We start from the raw sequence: 19726 nt of genomic DNA, 5'->3' as shown, positions 1-19726 counted from the left end.
TGTTGAAAATTACACCCTTTGCAACTATTTAAACTTATCATTTGAAAGTTTAATGAAAAACGTCTTAGTGGATATTTCCTCACAAATAAAGACCATTGTTCATCACACCTTTCTATTACATGTGTTTAAATACACATCAGAGAGAGAAAGAGATACGATGGGAAAGAGCACATTTAGTTAACAGAAACTACACAATTAGAAATATGGAATAAATCATTCAAGTAACCAAGTAATGCAGTAAAACTTCAGACACTGGTAAGTTTACCTCTCTGCAATGATTAAAACAAAAGTGTGCTGAATTTGACAGATAATATTATATCTTTGTTAATTAGAGTAAATTTCCTATGAGATCACAAATACCAATGGTCTTTGCATTTTAAGAAACTACTATAATGCACTTTCCATGAATTTATACATAGATAATTTTTGTCACCTTGATTTTTCTACCCAAAGCATAGCTTCATGTCACTAAGATCAACTTTGATGTGATCACATGTATTTCACATAACTCTTTTGAAAACTATATTTTTAAAAAATATTGTATAGTAATTATTATTTTGGCTTGTTCTTTAACATATATTTTTTGCTCTCATTTTAGGTCAAGTATATCAGGGCATTTTTTAGGGAATCACCTTTTTCCCATTTTCAATCTACTTAATGTGAGTAACGATGACCCCCGGGACCCAAAGATTAGCTAATCCCCTAGCTTGAACAACTATTAAGGATGAGCATGTTTTCTACATCGTTAGATGAGATTCAATACTCAGGCTTTAGCTGAATGAGAAAGACTTATTTCTTCTGATGTTAATTGAGAATGATGATGCTAATGAAAAGACTGATTACTCACTCTTTGCCAAGAATTCTAAACTATTGAGTATTTATCTGTTAAACGTCTAAAACCCAGTGACAGATACTATTACTATCTCTACCATACAGATGAAGAAATTGGCCCACAGAGATATTAAGTTGTCCATGTTTGCAGTGGCAAACATGTGGTAGGTTGATGTTTCAAGCTAATCTGAGCTAGAGCTACTATTCTTAATCTAAGCCAATTCTGCTCCAAAACCTAGGTCTGGAGCTTCTGGAGTAACTGCAGTATATAGAGAGGGAGAGAGGGACAACTGGCTAAGAGCCAAGAGTTGGTGAAGGAAATATGGATCCAGCCAGGTCTGGGGTCAGCTCTGTCCCTAATCTCTTCAATTATATTAGCCAAGAATTCCAGTTTTCCCATGAATAAAATTGAGTTGGGTTTCTCTCCTTAAAACCAGTAATGTACTGGAGTGGGCTCAGATAAGCATGTGAGAACTGAGAAATTTTCAGGAATTTTGCAAGTGTACTGATGTCACATTTATAGCTTGAAATTGGCTGTAGAGAAACTATTTGCTTTACGCTAATTGTCAAATGTGAAAAACCAGAGCGATTTTGTTTTGGATTTTTTCCAGTTGGTTTTTCTGGGGGAGGGGAGCGAGGTGGGGAAAAGAGCCAGTTGCTAAAACATTTAGCACTACTCCATCGTTTATGACCAAGACAGTCTCTACAAGTACTTACAATAGACTATCATATCACATCATATCATGCCAGGGCATTTCATTCATGAACATCTACTTTACATGCTTTCTCAATTTTCAAAACAATTTCTGTTTTTTAAAAACAGATGTCATAAACATTATCATCATAATGCAGTATTTCCTACTCCTATAAATACTTCCATAGCTAGAACACACATGCAATACAAAACAAGTAGGTTAAAAGAAACTTTTGTATAAACAAATTATTTATAACCAAACAAGTTGTTTTTATTTAGATTCACTCGGAATTGGGCACTGTCCTTCTCTTGTCCTTCAAAGAGTACAAGAAATGCTAACTTTTGTAAAATTCACAGAGCGGAGGTTCTTCACAAAGCATTTTTCTTCCCCTTTCACTAGTTCTTTAAGGGCACCCGCATGGAATTGTTTGCTTAGGGCATTAGGGCAAATCTATACAATGCTTGTGTAGATTTTAAAATAACTAATTGATCTTTGTAGTATTTTTGCAAAAAAAAAATATTTTAATCTAAACGTAATTAGGAGGAAACAAATGAACAAATCACCTTAGAAGATATCCTACAAAACAACTGGCTTGAACTCTTAAAGTTTATATGACATGGGGCATGTGCAGTGGTTCATGCCTGTAATCCTAGCACTTTAGGAGGCCAAGGTGAGAGAATTGCTTGATCCCAGGAGTTTGAGACCAGCCTAGATAACATGGTGAGATCCCATCTCTACCAAAAATTACAAAATTAGTTGGTCATTGTGGCATGAGCCTGTGGTCCCAGTTACTCAGGAGGCTGAGGTGAGAGGGTCACCTGGGCCCAGGATGTCAAGGATGCAGTAAGCTGTGTTCACACCACTGCACTCCAGCCTGGGCAACAGAGCAAGATTCTGTCTCTAAAAAGACACATGTATAGGACAAGGAAGGAAAAAAAATCCTGGGAAATTTTTAAAGAGATATAAGATTTTTAAAAAGAGATTAAATAGAGACATGACAACCAATTGCAATGAATGATGCTTAATTGGAAATTGGATGAGAAAAAAAACCAACAATTTTACGGCTGTTGTACCCAACGTTTGGTCCCAAGAACCTACGAGCTTATTTTAAATTCAGAACCTCAGCCTCCAACCCATATATACCGAATTAGACTACAATTTAAACAACATTGTCAGGTGATTTTTGTGCATACTACATTTTGTGGAAACATTGCTATTACAAGCATTATCAGACAAGTAGAAAATTTTGATACAGATTGAATATTAGACATGGTTGATTCTATCAATTCTATCAACATTGATAGAATTCTCTATATATGATAGTCTTGTGTGATTATATCGGAGAATGCCCTTGAACTTAGAAGGTACATGCTGAAGTATTTAGCAATGAAGTGTGAGAATATTGGCAACTAACTCCCAAATGGTTCCAAAAAACAAAAATAAAGAAATACGTATTTTTACATTTTATGCAGATATATAAATACAATCAAGGAAAAAGAGAAAGTAAACGTGACAAAATGTTAATTGGTGAATATAGGTGAAGAACGCATGGCTGTTCACTGAACTATTCTTGTAAATTAAAGAATAGTAAACTATCTTGTAAGTTAAAAAATGTCTCAGAAAGTTGGGGAGGAAACAAAAGTATAATGAAGCATCAGTTTCACTGGTGGTCTAAGTGGTGACTGAGAACTGTTTTGGTTTTTGGTGGTTGTTGTTTTAAGCTCACCAGTTAATTCTAATGTGGAGCCAGAATCGAGAGCATGGGGGTGAGACAAACATCAGATGGGGTACCTGGGCTTCTGAGCTTCATGTAATGTAAGGGAACATGTTTCAGAAAAGAGGGAAATATATATTGAGAAAGAGAAAAGAAACCTTATTTAATGGAAGTACACATAACTCAGAAGTGCTATAATATCTCACTCTATACTGTAAATTAAAAGGGAAAGGGAGTCTTCTACTAAATATGAAGAACTTTAATAGCTTTGAAAAGAAGTCTATGGGGTAGGATGGGATAGAATTAGCCCCTCAGAGGGCAGAAGCCAGATCAGGAGGTCTGATGCATGGTCATTCAAATGACAAAAAGCACTGGAGTATACTTTAAATGTCATGTCTAATTTTTTTGTGAGTCGCTTTTAGAGTCAGACAGAACTATGTTTAAAGTCAGAAACTGCCACTTATGAGAAGTTTTATATTGCCTAAGATATTTGGCCTCTACACCTCATTTTCTTTATCTGTTAAGCCAGGAGACTATACCTATTTGGCCAGTTTTTATGATGATTAAATAAAATTAGGCATGAAAAGTGCTCAGTATAGCACTGCCATATGGAGCACACTTAACAGATTATTCTAGCCCTAACACTGGGTATGTGATTTTCTGATTTCTTATACCTCCACTTCGTTTTTTAAAAGCCATAATGAAACTGCAAGTTTACACGGTCCTATAAAGCAAGTTGTGGAGGTCTTAAACATGACTGACAAATGTTAAGCCTGAAGAACGAATATTTGAGTTCCTGCTTTTATTTTTTTGTAGGTTTGGATACTCTTTGGTCCTTGGATGAGAATGGATGCAGTATGTAGTCAGGATAAAGAATCTCCCAACCAACACAAATTATCCCAGGGGCTACCATTCGGTGTGCTGTGGCATTTCCTTAAGCCCTCTCTTTCTTCCCCAGAGAGGAAAGAACTAAGTTGAAGAACTTTTACCCTTATAACCATTATAAATTGTCTTCTTCTTTTCTGAAATATACACGCACGCAAATTAGCCTGTGTGTACTGACTCAAATATTCAAGTAAAATATTTATTAAACTATTTAAAAACAATTTATTAGCAAGTGGCTTTTCAAGACTTCACATAAAAGGCAGGTCATAAATACATAGGCTAGACATTCTAAAGAAAGCTGACCAAAGTTTCGTTTAAAGTGGCCAAATCAGTTGTCAGAGGCATCACTGGACACTGACTGAGAATAAATAATTATCAAATGATTCCATTCAATTGTTCACTACAGAATAAAATGGCAACTAGCCAAGAAAAGATGAGCAATTTCCATGTTCAAGCTAGCTACTGTGTTTGGAACAAAATTTTCTTCAGCAAATTTAAGAACAAATAAAAAACAGTTTGTCTAAGAGAGTACACTAACCTCTAATGTATACCATAGGAGAAAGAAGAAGTGCTTACCAGGCTTGCAAAGAAAACATGGATTGTACTCAGAAAATGTCTAGGGAATTCTTATGGTAAATATAAACAAAATTATGTTTTCTTAGCATTCTCAATTGGTTTAGCAGCTGTTGGCTTTTAAACTTAGAGATAATAACCAGAGGGATTATGTTGTCTTTTAAAATTCCATGGTTTAGAAACATGTAAAGAAAATATCTTGGATGTCCTGTCAGCCTGTACCAGCCAATTTGTCTATGGTAGATATAGCAGAGCCTTAATGTCTTGTGTTAAGACACAGTTTAATGTATTTGCTTTGTAGCACAGCCAAAAATTCATCTAACATATTACATACTTGCTGCAATTGCTGTTTGTTGCCCAGGAGAGAACTGTATAAAAACCTTTTCTGGTAACAACGTAAAAATAGGCAAAGAGGAACACAGCAAAACAGTCGAATTAAATTACTAGTAGACATGATAACTACTAAACTCCAAGTAATTAAATGTGCATATATATCTTGACATTTTTATTTATCTTCATGTTTTCTAAAATATTCCTTGCACTTAAAAACTTATTCATTTTCAGAATTGCATAATACATTAAAACCACTTATAAATAGTTACCTGGATATATCTTCTCACTTTTTGAATATATTTTTGAAGAAGGAATTCGTTTTGGCCAGGCTGAACCATTATATGATGTTGATATATATTTGTCTGAGGGAAAAGAATCCAGGATTAAATATTTTAGAACTTTAAAATCATATTCCAAGGGTGTTTCAAAGTTATAAACATCTCGGGGTGAAGCTATTCTCTAAGGAATTTATTTTACCATTTCAAAGCTAAGGCATCAGGGATACAAGTGAGTTTATTAAGACAATTTAAGTTATAAGTGAACATGGTTACAGATTATTAATTGGCTGTTCAGTGCTTCAAATAAAGATAAGATACAAGAGAGTATGATATCTAAACGTAATAAAAATGTTCACTGCATGGCTTAATCATAGTTTTACATAAGTTCTGCTAGTGTCTGTTTGAGCTTTTATTTAAAAACTGTGAAACTTTGAAGGTACAGCCCAAGTCCTGTGTCCTTCCATGAAGTGACTTCCATGGTTGCACTAAGTAGCATGATGAAGTAGTGAACTCACTATCCCAGACAGCCAAAGCATTTATATCCTGACCTGGTCCTTCAATACTTATTTTTCTCTGACATAGCTACATTTCTAATACTATCTAACAATGTTATATTTGTGTTTTCAAATATTACTATGCAGCTGTATTCTCAAACATGATCCACAAGACCAATAATTTGCTTTTCTCTTGTGTTGACATTTGCGCTAATGGTGCAAAAGCAATACAGAGTATAAACTCTGGCACCTTCATACAAATCTAGACATCGACAACTGTTCTAGTACTCATTGTATTCTTCACAGCCATCCACTTGCAGTTTAGCAATAATAACAATAAATAAAATAATAATAATAAATAAAATTAAAAGCCAGTTTCACCTAAGAATATCCTGATTTACATATACACATTCCTATATCGTTCTAAAGAAAAGAGAAAAATAACTCAAATAATGCAAATGTCTATTTAAATTGTATAAGAAACACCTACTATGTACCCATAAACAACATGTTTATATACACCTACTACGTACCCAGAAACACAAAATGTTTATGGGTACGTAGTAAGTGTATATAAACATTTTGTGTGGGTACATAGTAGGTGTATATAAACATTTTGTTTGTGGGTACATAGTAGGTGTATATATTTCTTAAATTATAAAAGAAACTAAGAAAGATATAGTCTTATGCTTCCAAAAGCACAAAATATTCAGAACTCCACTAATCAGACCATGAACAAGGAAAAATACAAACATGAAATCATACAGAATTGAGCAGCAGTTTGTTAAGTTGAAAGAAATGAAACTCAACTTCAAAAGAGCAAAATCCATCTGAGAAACAGGAAGAAAAAGAGATTTGGTTCTCTTCTCCCTGGTAGCCTTGTACTTCCAGACATATACTATGACTCTGCCTATTACATGATGAAATGACTTAGAAGCAATCTATACATGGTGAGAGGGATAAGAGGTTGTCAAAAATATGGCAGATAATCCCCAAACTAACCCTTTCAGAAAATAATCATGAAGGCCTACAGAAATGGCAAGGCACTAGTCTGACAGTGATAACTGAACAATGTAGTTAATGGAACAAGAAAATGTCAGCCATTTAAAAACAATCCTCCAGAGTGGCATGAAGCTGTCCAGGGGGAACAAAGTGCAGTGCTCTGATAAAAGAAGAAGAAAAACCCTCTAGGGAGGTGCAATGTGAAGTCATTGCACTCACAACGTGAGTTTTCTTCCACATCCCTTAAATCACGTGCAGGAGTGCACGTGGAAGAAATCTTCTCACTAGTTTCTATGGTGGTGATGGCCAGGAAAAAGAAGAGGGGAGTAGGTAGCAGTGAAGATTAGCCAAGCCATCAGAAAATTCCATGGGAATGCCAACCACAGACAAAAGTAAACCACATCAAGAAAGGACCTCTCACCTGGACTGACGTTGGGTTTGGGTGCCTTGTTAACATGGACTTCATTGTAGGATCCCTGTGTGGGCCTGCTGCGGGGAGGTGCATTCAACGAGACACTCCTGACGGCATCTCTTTCAACGTGAACATAAGATGCGTTCTCAGTATTTCGATTTTTATTATTGCGATGGTAACTCATTTTATTTTGGGGACCTGGGGTCTGTACTGCTGTAACGAAAGGCAGGAGGGAGTGAGGAATGAAACACAGGCTGGTTTCACACCCATAAATAACATATTGCACTGTAAGTGCTTGATGGCATAATGGAAGCCAAAATAATGAAGTTTAGAGTTGAGTTGACACCTAAAGTAACATCTATGTCACATGACACTAATTTGTTTTTCAGGTAGAAGATATTTGATATTTACTCCCTTTTAAAATTACAATTTAGAAATATCAAATGTATGGACACTTTACCTCTCTGCATTCCAGAGCCAGGAAAGTTCTTTGGTTCGTCATAAATCCATTTTGTTTTTTTCACACCTTTAAAATGAGGGTTCCTCGGCTGGACATCGTTCACTTAGAAAAGATACAAATTTTACAGTTTTTTTAAAAGATGCTTTTATCTTTGAAATTACTGTGGGTGATAATTACATATCTGTGCATTCACATGTCAAGCAAGAGTAAAAAATAAATGGACTACCCTAATACTTTACTTTTTAGAAAAAAAGGTGATTTATTTTTAAGTGCCAAAAAAATCTATCTTGGAAGTAGATTGATGAGATAACCTTCAATAAGTAGCTTTCCTCAAAGAAAAATACTTTTCTCCAAACGAATGTGTGGATTCTTTTAAAGGAACATAAAATTGCATTCAAAATATAATTATAAATATCATTATAATGCTATTATTAAGTAGTTTTAGAATCATTACTTTCAACATGAATCTTTTTGTACTTTTTAGCCAAAACTACTACTTCTTAAGAAGTTGGATTAACGTAAAATACTTTCAGTGAATTTTACCTTATTCTTTTAAGGTCTTAAGTTGGGTGTACAGAGAGTTTGGTCACGATTAAGTAATCAGAATTTGTAAGTTCTAAGAATATTAAATTTTCACTTTTTATTTGCATATTTTCACATCCAAAATTTTATATGTATTCTCAGTTTTTCAGGAATTTCTATGGTACATATTTCCAGAGAATTCTCAAACAATTTTGTAGAGGGGGCATTCTCTCACTTCACTGTGCGGGGCTTCTGAAAAATCACAAGTGACCACTGCACAGAGAAACTGATCACCAAATGTGCAGTGTAGATTATACTAGTTTTCTACAGTAGACTAATACATCTTTCTGTGCTCTCTCAGTTTAAGCTTTAAGCCCTCAATAAAGATCTGATTCACTGTCCCTTCCTCAAACATCATGGCCCTGCCCTACTCCCAAGCTGCCAGTCCAATGATTTGGAATCCATATTTTTAACAAGTGCTACTAAACTGGGCTTCTTGGAGGCAAATCACAATTATTCCTATCAGTGTCAGGCTGCGATCCAAGAATATTTTAGGGGTTCAATACATAAAATAAGGAACAAAAGAAAGAAGGGAAGGGATCAGGAAGATTCACAAGTCTTCACTGTATCAAGAGAAGTAGTTCATTGAACTGAATGTCAAGGAGAAGCCAAACTAATAAAAAATAATCCAAAACATAACAAAAAGCTGTCAATGCATTATTCCACTATGGGTGAAATTTAAAATGTTATGCTAGTGAATCTTCCAAAAAGGTAGTATATTATTAATTTTAAGACCCAAATTTAAACTAGTGGGAAAGCATATAATGCACGAGGACCTACATCACAGTTCATTGTCAGTTAGTAGAGGATATTGTGTCTTTAATTCTTACTTCTGAATAATTTTGAAACTTTTTTTTCCTTTCTTTTTAAAAATTCTGTTTTAAATAACCAATACAAATCCATGGCAAGACAAATATATATAAGGCCAAAAAGTGATAGAGCTAATGTCTTACTTGAAGAGGGATCCTCTCTGCACTTCATACTGATATTCTCAGTAGCATTTAATACATGCGTTGTAGGTACTGGTCGGGTAGTTAGGGAATGCTTTGGATGAGCACTGTCCTTGTTATCTTTTAAAGGAAATTAAGAAAATAAAACGTCAATATTAGTTTTTAAAAAAATTTCAGTTGGTATTTCACTATTCAAACATTACATGATGGGAACAGTTCTTTAAAATGATATATATGTTTATTAATTGTGAGGAAAGCATCATTAACATTCCCTAGTTGCCACATGGATTTCCAAATGTCATCAGTAACAAAACAAAACTCTGAAACTATAGCCATTATTTTCAATATGTAAATTTAAAAATGTGGCAATATTTTTAATATCTCCATACAAAAGTTTTAAAAGGTTTTAAATTTTTATGTTGAATGGTCCCATTTAAGTTGGGGTTCTGAACATATTTTAAATGTAACAACTTTAACTTGTCATATGCTTTGAAGCAGAACTAACTTCTTGTTACATGCTTTGAAGCAGAACTCCTTGGTAGGGCTTTCCACAATGATGAAAATGTTCTAAATCTGTGCTGTTCAATATGGCAGCCATTAGCCTCCTGTGACTACTGAGTACATGGAATGTGGCTAGTGCCAATGAAAAACTGATTTTTTATTTCATTCAACTTTAACTTAAACAGTCATACATAGCTGGCAGCTACTATATTAGTATAGCTTTAAGAGTTTCTTTGATGGATTGGGCAAAACCTTTCCATCTTTGAGTGATAAAATGAGAGAAAGATTTACAATTTTCCGCAGAAATAATTGGATCACTAGTTCCCTTTCTTATGCTTGAGAATATTTAATGGTAGAGATAGTAGATAAAATGGGTTTGCATTTTGATTGAGGGTATGTGAAGCTCCCTAATTACAGGACAGCTGTATTTTTGGTCTGTGACTGAGGGGCACTCAGCAGAGAGACACCACATGGTGGATTCTAAGCACAGTTAAAGGTAGTGTAAAACTATAGTGGATATATTTTATCACATGTCTTGATTATTCACAGACTAGGGTTAGCAACAAGTATAAAATATACAAGTCTTTTCAAGATTAAACTCTTTAAAATTTTCACAATATTTTCTAAGAAAATTCATTTACACTGATATTATACATTAAAGGAATTGGTATTACCATTTAAGAGAGCCAGTAACTTTAGAACTAGCAATACTCCTAGAAATGATACAGTTCAACAGGCTATTTTTCAGATAAGGAAAAATTGTCATGGTCATACAATTATGGACAGAGCCAGGACTGGAACCTTAGAGCTCTTGATTCCTATTCAGTGTATATGTGGATTTATTACCATTCCTCTTATACTGGTTTTTATAACGAGCAACCTTATCTTTAACTCGTCTAGCCAAATTACAAATGAATCAAAATTATATAATAATTCATTACCTTTAGTATTTGAACATTTTGATATGGTGATTTCTTTGTCTTTCATGAAAGCTTCCTTTTTCTTCCTTCCAAGAAACATGTTCCTCTGTGGAACATAACAGTCACCTCCTATGACAAAACCTTACTGTCAGTGGCAATGATGGCAGAAAGTGATACAAACTACCTTTCAATACAGGAATATTTTCTACAACACCCCTTTTGTCCACCTTTGTTTGGACACTTCTCAGTGATACCATACCTGTCTCCATACATTTATATGTTTAGATTAATATATGTGTATCAATATATATGTATATGAATACACAGTATGTAAACTTACATATAAATAATTGCAAGAAAATTCACAGAGTCAACAAAATTTTCCTTAATTTATAATAATCGTTAGTCCCACCCTTTAGAGATACTTAAAGTAAATGTAATTTATCTTCCATATAAAATCTTCAGATATCTTAAAGCAGTTTTCATGTTTCCCCAAGGTCTTCTATTTTCCAGGATAAATATTCATAGTTGCTTTAAATATTACATACAAAATTCCAAATTCCTTTACCGTAAAAGTTACCATTTCTTAGCATAAAATATTTATGTCAGCCGGACGCAGTGGCTCACGCCAATAATCCCAGCACTTTGGGAGGCCAAGGCGGGTAGATCAGGAGGTCAAGAGATCGAGACCATCCTGGTCAACATGGTGAAACCCCGTCTCTACTAAAAATACAAAAAATTAACTGGGCATGGTGGCGCGTGCCTGTAATCCCAGCAACTCAGGAGGCTGAGGCAGGAGAATTGCCTGAACCCAGGAGGCCGAGGTTGCGGTGAGCCGAGATCGCGCCATTGCAGTCCAGCCTGGGTAACAAGAGCGAAACTCCATCTCAAAAAAATATATATATATATATAAATGTAAATATATATGTATATAAATAAATATATATATATATATATTTATGTCAAATAACCTTATTTAAAAATGACACCCAAATGTGAACTAAGTTGTGGAGAAATCAGCGAAACTAGTATAATAATATTTGCCATTCATGGAGTAATTTTCTAGGTATCAGACCCGCTACTGAGTACTTTAAATCTCATTTAATTATCTTTCCATACTACTTCTAATAATCCAATGTGAGTTTACCGTCTAGTGAAAACTCCTAAATTGTTGTGAAACATTTGGCCAAAAAACCCACTATATCTTCCCCTCACAAACTCCATCATGTTGGGTTTCCCCAACTCAAAGAAAAGCCACCATTTAATGTTGTGTAACTAAATGTAAGAAGGTATGCTTCTTATTGTTTGAGGTTACCCTGTAAGATATGGTTAATTGTTCCAACAAATTAACTTCCAATTAACTGTAAATTTTATAAATATGTCTACATTCACCCAGTCATTCAATGCATTTAAACATATCATCATTTATTCTACAAGTATTTACTGAGTACACATAATGTGCCAGGCATTCTACTACAGATATTTATCTATAGCGATTGATTATACACAGTTCCTGGCCTCAAGGAGCTTACACAAAACCAGTGATGAAAACGTTAAAAAAAAAAATTTGGTTTCTGCCATGACAAAAATGGCTTTTATCAGAATAACTTTCATCCCAAAATCAATTATGAAATGCCAAAACACACTGATTGGAAAACAACCCAACGCATGCTCGTGTCGTCCCTGAGAGCAATGGAGGGACACAGAGTCAATTGTACGTTCACATTCACCCTGGTTTTCTTCCCTGAAGGCGTTACACTCCACACTCACTACAGATTTCTCACTGAAAGCATGTCTAGTTCATCATGTAAGGAAATAACAGGCAGAAAGTGACACCAAGGAGGTAAAAAACAGCCAAAAGTCTGGGACTGTCTAATTGGCTTGAACTTGAGGGGAGAAATGAAAAAGGAAAAACAACAAAGAAGTTTCCCTGAAATAGGCATAAAACTAAAACTCCCTTTAGGTCATTACCCGACTCCCACATTTTTCATGCACAGAATGGAACCCTAGGAATTAAGCAAAACAGCATCTGGGAGGTTAAAACCTGGTCAGAGATTTCAGCATCTACATACAGCTCGGGAGGTAAAATTTGGCACAGAAGCCTCACCAGAGTAGAGATATCTTGGTGAACACCCCATGTCTCAGTTGATAACCCAGTAAAGCAATGCTGTAGGGGTGAGGGTCATATCCTAGGAATGAGGACTATACCTTCAAAGAAATGAAAAATAATGTATCATCCCTAATAAAGCCCAAAACCAGTCCTTCACACAATTAAGGTGGCCAGCTGATAGTCTAGCTGCCTGCCAGAAGGAAAGTTTCTTTCTTAAAAAACAACATCATTCATACACCATGTAATTTTTATCTATAATGTTCAGTAGCAAAAAAAATATCAGAAGGGCATAGTAAGACAGAACAAATGAGCAAAAACCTGAGGAAAATGAGAGATATCCCAGTGTTATCAAACAAGAAGTTGGAAAAAATAACAGGCACATTGTCAAAATAGAGAACTGATAGAGAATTTAAGTAGAAAATCAATAAAAAGGTCAAACAAATTTAGAATTTAAAATATGGATTGAAGAGTAGAGAGGAAGAGAATTAGTGAACAGGACAGTAGGTTGGCAGAAAGTATCCAGATTTACCTAGAGAAATCAATAAGAAAAAAAAAAACATTTAAGATGGACTAGAGACATAAAAACGCACCAGACAAAAGAGAAAGTCAAAATGGCCAATGAGTTTATGAAAAGGTGCTCAACATTATGAGTCATCAGGGAAATACAAATTAAAACTACAAAGATGTGCCGCTAGCCCCCCACCAGAAAGGCTAAAGTTAAAGGACTGAAAATTCTCATTGTGGGTTAGGATACAGAGCAAGCTTATCTCAAAGAAAAAGAGTGCTTATGGCCTTTAGAAGACATGTGCAAGAAGGAATGTTAACAATAGTCCCACACTGGAAATATTGTTCATCATAATCCCAGTATCGATACTCATGGTGCTTTCGTGTGTTGTTTTTTGTTTGTTTATTTGTTTACAAACGTATAAAGAGCGGTGAAAAGTTTGAGTTGTTAGACCCACACATTTCTAGCTGAGGTCTAACAATGGCAATGCTCAGCATTCTCATTTCAGTTCATACAGAGATGACCAGAGAACGGCTGGAGACAGGAGTGGGCAGCACAGCACCGTGCAAGAAGCTCTGACTCTGGGGAGAGGTGGAAGGGATCTGAATCCAAGTTCTGAGGCTTGTCGGTGGGGGAACCTCAGGAGAGTCACTTAACACTTCTAAACTTTGTTTTCTCTTTTGTAAAATAAAGAAAACAGAATATAGCAGGATGAGTAATTTCTACGATTTAAGATTATAATCTCTGTGAGATGTATGTATATGTGTGTGTGTACGTATTTGCCCAAGGAGCAATGATTCAGTGTTTGCTAATTCAGGGTTCTTGTCAGCTTTATGGAACATAGCTACCAGGAATAACAAGAATCAATCGTGTGTGGGTTTGTGTGTGTATCAACTGTGTGTATATGTATAGACTATATACAGAGAAGAAATGCCCATGTTTTCATATATACATACATATATATAGTATACATCTTATATATAGAAATGTGTGTATATATGTGGCATATATCTATCTATCTGTAGATATTTACAGCAATATAAAAAGGCTACTGCTACAATCAACAGAATGGATCAGTCTCATAAAAACAGCATTAAGTAAAAGAATCCAAACTAAAAGAGTTCAAACTGTATACTTCCAGTTATATAAATGCCAAAAAGTGCAAAATTAGCCTATAGTAAGAGTGAGCAGGGTAGTGGTTACCATTGGGAGAAGACTACTGACTTGGAGGGAAGGAGCCATCTGGAGTACCATAAATGTGGTTATAGTGATACATACACACGTAAAATTTTAACAAGCTATTCACTCCAGATCTGTGAACTTTATTAAAGTGTATAACACATTAAAATAATACTAAGACAATACCTCAAGTATTTTTCTTGAAATTGAACACTAACTCATTAATTATAATTTCAATTTTTGATCACCTTCATTTCAAAGATGTCTTATGAATACAGGGGTCTGAATATGTTTAGATATATCTATCATATACATATACCCAGAAGATTCTTTTATCTAGTGACACAGAGAACAGTATGATGCCTGGAAAATCAATAAGCCTAACTATGCCAGAATCTAGAATGCCAGATGATGGAATTCTTGTAACATCCTTTTGGTATGGTTGTTCAACCAGTTTATGATAGTAATTTATAACAATATTACAGTAATAAACTGGTTGAACAACCACACCAAAAGGATGGTAGATAGACTAATGACTGTATAATGACATTCTCACATTTTCTAACACCCAACAAAGTAGGGAATATATTACTAATGTCACAATGTGAAGGAAAGTTTACTTTTATATGAAATCATTAGTTTATCAATTGTTGAAAATAACTTTTGATTAACCAAAAGGCAATTGGATTTGATAATATTTCAACAAAATGTTCAATTAGAATTGCTCAGGTTACGTGGATCCCACTTATACAGGTTATATAGACAGTGGGAACTCCGATGGGAGAAACTAGCAGTGTTTCTAATTTGCAGCTAAACTGATTACTTCAAGGCAACTAAACAATGCCAGCTAGACTAAAATGCTGCAGATATAAGAAGAAAGAATCAAATTACTTTAGCACCAGAAGAAAAAAGAAAAAAGCATACACAGAAGAAAATGGCTGACACCAGGACAGCAGAAAGTATCACCAATATGCCTAAGATATACTGGTCCTTACTGACACCTGCTCTCAACTCCCTTCCTGATCTTCATGCACATTGTTCCCACCAGCCACACCTTTCAATCTCCCCACAAACTCTCTCTATATTTTTAAAACAAATGCCTGGAATTTTCAGTCAAAGGATTGATTTTCCAACATGTTTATGCTAAAAAGCAGTTCCAAAATATTTAAGCTATAATACACAGTTAGAATGTGATGTGGTGGCACACATGATATATATTTGAATACAGCTGCTTTAAAGCAGACTTACTCAAATGACTTATTAAGTGCCTCTTTCATTTACAGCTCTGGTACAGTATATTACAGCACATACATGACACCTAAATTCATTACAGTCTGGAGTCGAGCCCACACACACACACACACACAAACACACACACACACAGGCACACACACACACCAGGTTTCTCATTGAAATATGGAAAATGGAATGTCTTACACACTGAACACAAATTCACACAAGGTATTTCGTAGAGATTTTAGTCTCTGAAAGCATCTGATTTTGTAACGTACCTCCAACTCCCTCTGTTAAACATGACATGGTCAAAAAAAGAAAAATTAGTTGTAAAAGATAAAATTCAGACATTTATTATGTGGTGATAGATTCAGTCAATCAGTAATAAATTAACTCACCTCCATTTTCAGAAGCAGCAATGTCAGTCCCTAGTTTCCTATGCAATGATGCTTTTATTTCACCTTGTCTTTCATATTGGTTAAATTTTTTCGGAACTGTAAGACTATCTCCTAGAAATAAGAAGAAGAAAAAGTCACTCCAGAAATTATTAGATGCTTAAATAAGAAATTTATGGTAGAATTCATGATGAAAGTAAAAAAGCTTTCAAGTTAATGCGAGTGTTGTTTGAACAGTGATCTAATAAACAATAAATTAATAAATATATGAGTTTTAAATTCTGTAATTGTCAACAAAGAAGTAAGCGAGTATATTCTCCTATTTGGATTATTTATTCAATGGCAATTAAAAAATTTAAGCTATCTAACACTATTGTATGTATTTAGTCAACACTAAACATATGGATATGTTTCTCATATACTGAATTTTGTAATATTGCTTTTGATTTTATCTGTTCACCATGAACAATCAGATAAAATGTATTAACACTACAAAATGATAATTACACTGATAATTAAATAACACTCTCGCCTTTCCTCATGTACTTCTAGATAATTTTCTTCTAAAATAAACAAAAGCAGAATAAAAGAGAGATGACAACCTAATGCAATGTGTGATTATAGATTGAATCCTAGACCAGGGGAAATAAATAATTTTACTATAAAGAACATTAATGGTATAATTGGTAAAATGTATGGGAAAAGAAGGTTGTAAATGATATTGTTATCAGTGGTAATTTTGTGATTTTATATTCATACTACAGTTATGTAAAAGCAAAGCGATATCATTTCTATAACTTATTCTCTTAAACAGTTCAGAAAATTATAATTGTATATTTAGAGAGAGTGAAAATTCAAATATGGTAAAATGCTAACATTTGAAGGAAATCTAGGTGAAGGCTATATAGGAATTAACTGAAGCTATTTAAAAATAAAAGCCTTGAAAGCATAATACAAAGCAAAAGTACATACAATAGTCTTCATAATATGCCATCTTTTTTTTTTTTTTTTTTTTTTTGAGACAGAGTTTCGCTCTTGTTACCCAGGCTGGAGTGCAATGGCACGATCTCGGCTCACCGCAACCTCCGTCTTCTGGGTTCAGGCAATTCTCCTGCCTCAGCCTCCTGAGTAGCTGGGACTACAGGCACGCGCCACTATGCCCAGCTAATTTTTTGTATTTTTAGTAGAGACGGGGTTTCACCATGTTGACCAGGATGGTCTTGATCTCTTGACCTCGTGGTCCACCCGCCTCGGCCTCCCAAAGTGCTGGGATTACAGGCTTGAGCCACTGCGCCCGGTCAATATGCCATCTTTAATGTTCATTGTTAACTTATTTTTTTCTTTTGTTTTTATTTCCTTCTGTTTTTTCTCCTCTGAGTAGTGCAGCCTTGCAATCTGTCCTTCCCTATATGGCTCCCAAGTCTTGCAGACTCTTCTCCAACTGATGGTGTGTTGCTGCCACCTACCGCCGCACGTTTGAATAGTTCGCTACAAACAGACTTGCACAGCATCTTGTGGATGTTCATCCACAATAAATCAGATTCTCCAAAAGTAAGCGCCATAAAACACAGAGACGTTGATTTGTCCTCCAGCACAGACCCTGAAATAGTCTTGTCCACAGAAGACTCTCATTCAATGACCAAATAATCTTTGTCCTGCCGCTAGCGTCATTCTGTGATCTCTTCTTCTTGGGCTAGGCTTACTTTTCTATTCAGAAAGAAAAATCTAGACCTCTTTCACAGGGGTGATTTATCTCAAAGACAAATAAAATGGTAAAAGCAAATTATTTACAGGATTACCCCATGGAGTGTGTAGTGTCATTGTGTGTTATGAAGTCTATTCATTCTGTCATTTCTCTAGGATAACATAACCCCATTAATAGCAGCTTTGGGTCATCCAATACAAACACTTTTTTCTAGCTCTCAATTACAATGTATTATTTATCACTTTATTCTTCTGTACATCATACTAAATAATTCAGTCTATCACACCAAGTATCTCTTATATATCACTATGAATGCTACCTTTTCATTTCTTACCGTTTTGCAATTCACTGCCATTTTCCAACGTCTTTTCTGACTCTTTCTCTGATATACGGGCCACACTTTTCGAGGATGAAATACCTGGAGAAGTATGAAATCTGTATTATTCTCCTAATCGACCATAACAAAAGTAATAGTATATTGATCACATCAAGTATTATAAAGTACAAAAAATGTTTGATTTCTTAGCAGATTTATGACACATCTCCACAATTGCTCTTATTTCTTCAATTTCTTCAGGAGTCCTTGTCCATAAACTAGAAGCATCTATAGGATACATTTTTCTAGTTAAATTTTCCCCAAGCCAAATAAGCTGAAAATTTATAAACTAGAAAGAAAAACCCCAAATACTGTTTTCATGGATAGATTATGTTTTTATATGTTTAAAGTCAATAATTTTACATACTAGTAATAGTTTCAAGTTGCTACATTTTAAGTATTAAAGAGGATGAGTCAAGAGAAAAGAAAGGACTATGTATTATGTACTTTGAAATGAGATGCTGAATGTATAGACTCAATGTTGAGATGGTGTATGTTTATTTGGAGGTTGATGTAGGCATGAGAGACATGGAGCTGCAGCACACAGAAACAGTAATAAGTAGCTCTGTGTATTCCTAAGCACAGAAACTATGGTGGCCTGTGACCCACAGAAGGACACATTCCAGCACAAAGACAGAGTGAGAGTTTATTTTTCTTCATGTTTATCTTGTATATACACACTTTCTGGCACCACTGTTCTGGGTTGATATGGGAGGCAAAGGATGAACTAAACTGCAAAAACCTGGGTTCTAAACCTGTTCATACTCTTGTGAAGATGACCTAGAATAATGCAGATGACAGTGCTTTATAGATTATTAACTATTACATAGATCTCTGCAACTCAAGGATTAAATGTGAAGCTAATATATTATTAATACATATGTATATAAATAGAAACATGTGCATCAATGTGTTTTAGAAACAATTTATATAAAAAATGGAACTTATTAGTATCTCTCTCTATATACTAATATATACACCTGTATATATTTAAGCATCAGATATGTCTCCCAACCATCACACAACAAAAAATTTCCAACCCAAATGTTCTTAAATATGTTAGAGATAGAACAAATTAGAACATAACGAATTAAATTTGTTTAATACAATTCAAGTAATGTTCTCAGCAAAATCTGCCTTATATATTTCATCATAAATCTCTATACTTAAACATATATGTAGAAAATGTCGCGAGGTTTCTGAATGCGCATTATAAACCTGAGAAAAGGTCTACTAACCATTTTGTTTATCTATTTCCTCTTCTTCCTCAAAATTGGTTTTTAAAACTAAAGGACCGTGGATGGGTCGTGATATATTGTCCTGAGGTTTCAAAGGTTTCTGATTCTGGGTCTGGAGTGGAATTCCTTCCAGACTTTCTTTCTGTAGTGTCATATCTGCACAGAAAATGCAACATTTTAGTCCATTAAAGATAAATGTGATGATAAGTATATTCAATAATCAATCATTGCCCTCCTAATTAACTATATATTATTTTACAACATGTATAATAATAATGCATTAATAGATTGTGTTTCTACGCATTAGCAATGAACAAACTGAAAATGAAATGAAAAATAATCCCACTTACAATAG

General features: G+C 34.6%; 1 pseudogene; it reads right to left on the bottom strand.

Moving 5' to 3' along the window:
- Positions 1 to 1771: 1771 nt before the first annotated feature.
- LOC135275239 (uncharacterized protein C12orf50 homolog) lies at positions 1772 to 19525 on the bottom strand (annotated as a pseudogene).
- Between the last annotated feature and the right edge of the window lie 201 nt (positions 19526 to 19726).

This window comes from Aotus nancymaae, unplaced genomic scaffold (genome assembly GCF_030222135.1).
Source record: "Aotus nancymaae isolate 86718 unplaced genomic scaffold, 86718_ANA_hifiasm-v0.15.2.pri h1tg000016l, whole genome shotgun sequence".
NCBI lineage: Eukaryota > Metazoa > Chordata > Mammalia > Primates > Aotidae > Aotus > Aotus nancymaae.
Note: the sequence above shows the minus strand (reverse complement) of the source record. Positions and strands in the feature narration are given on the sequence as shown.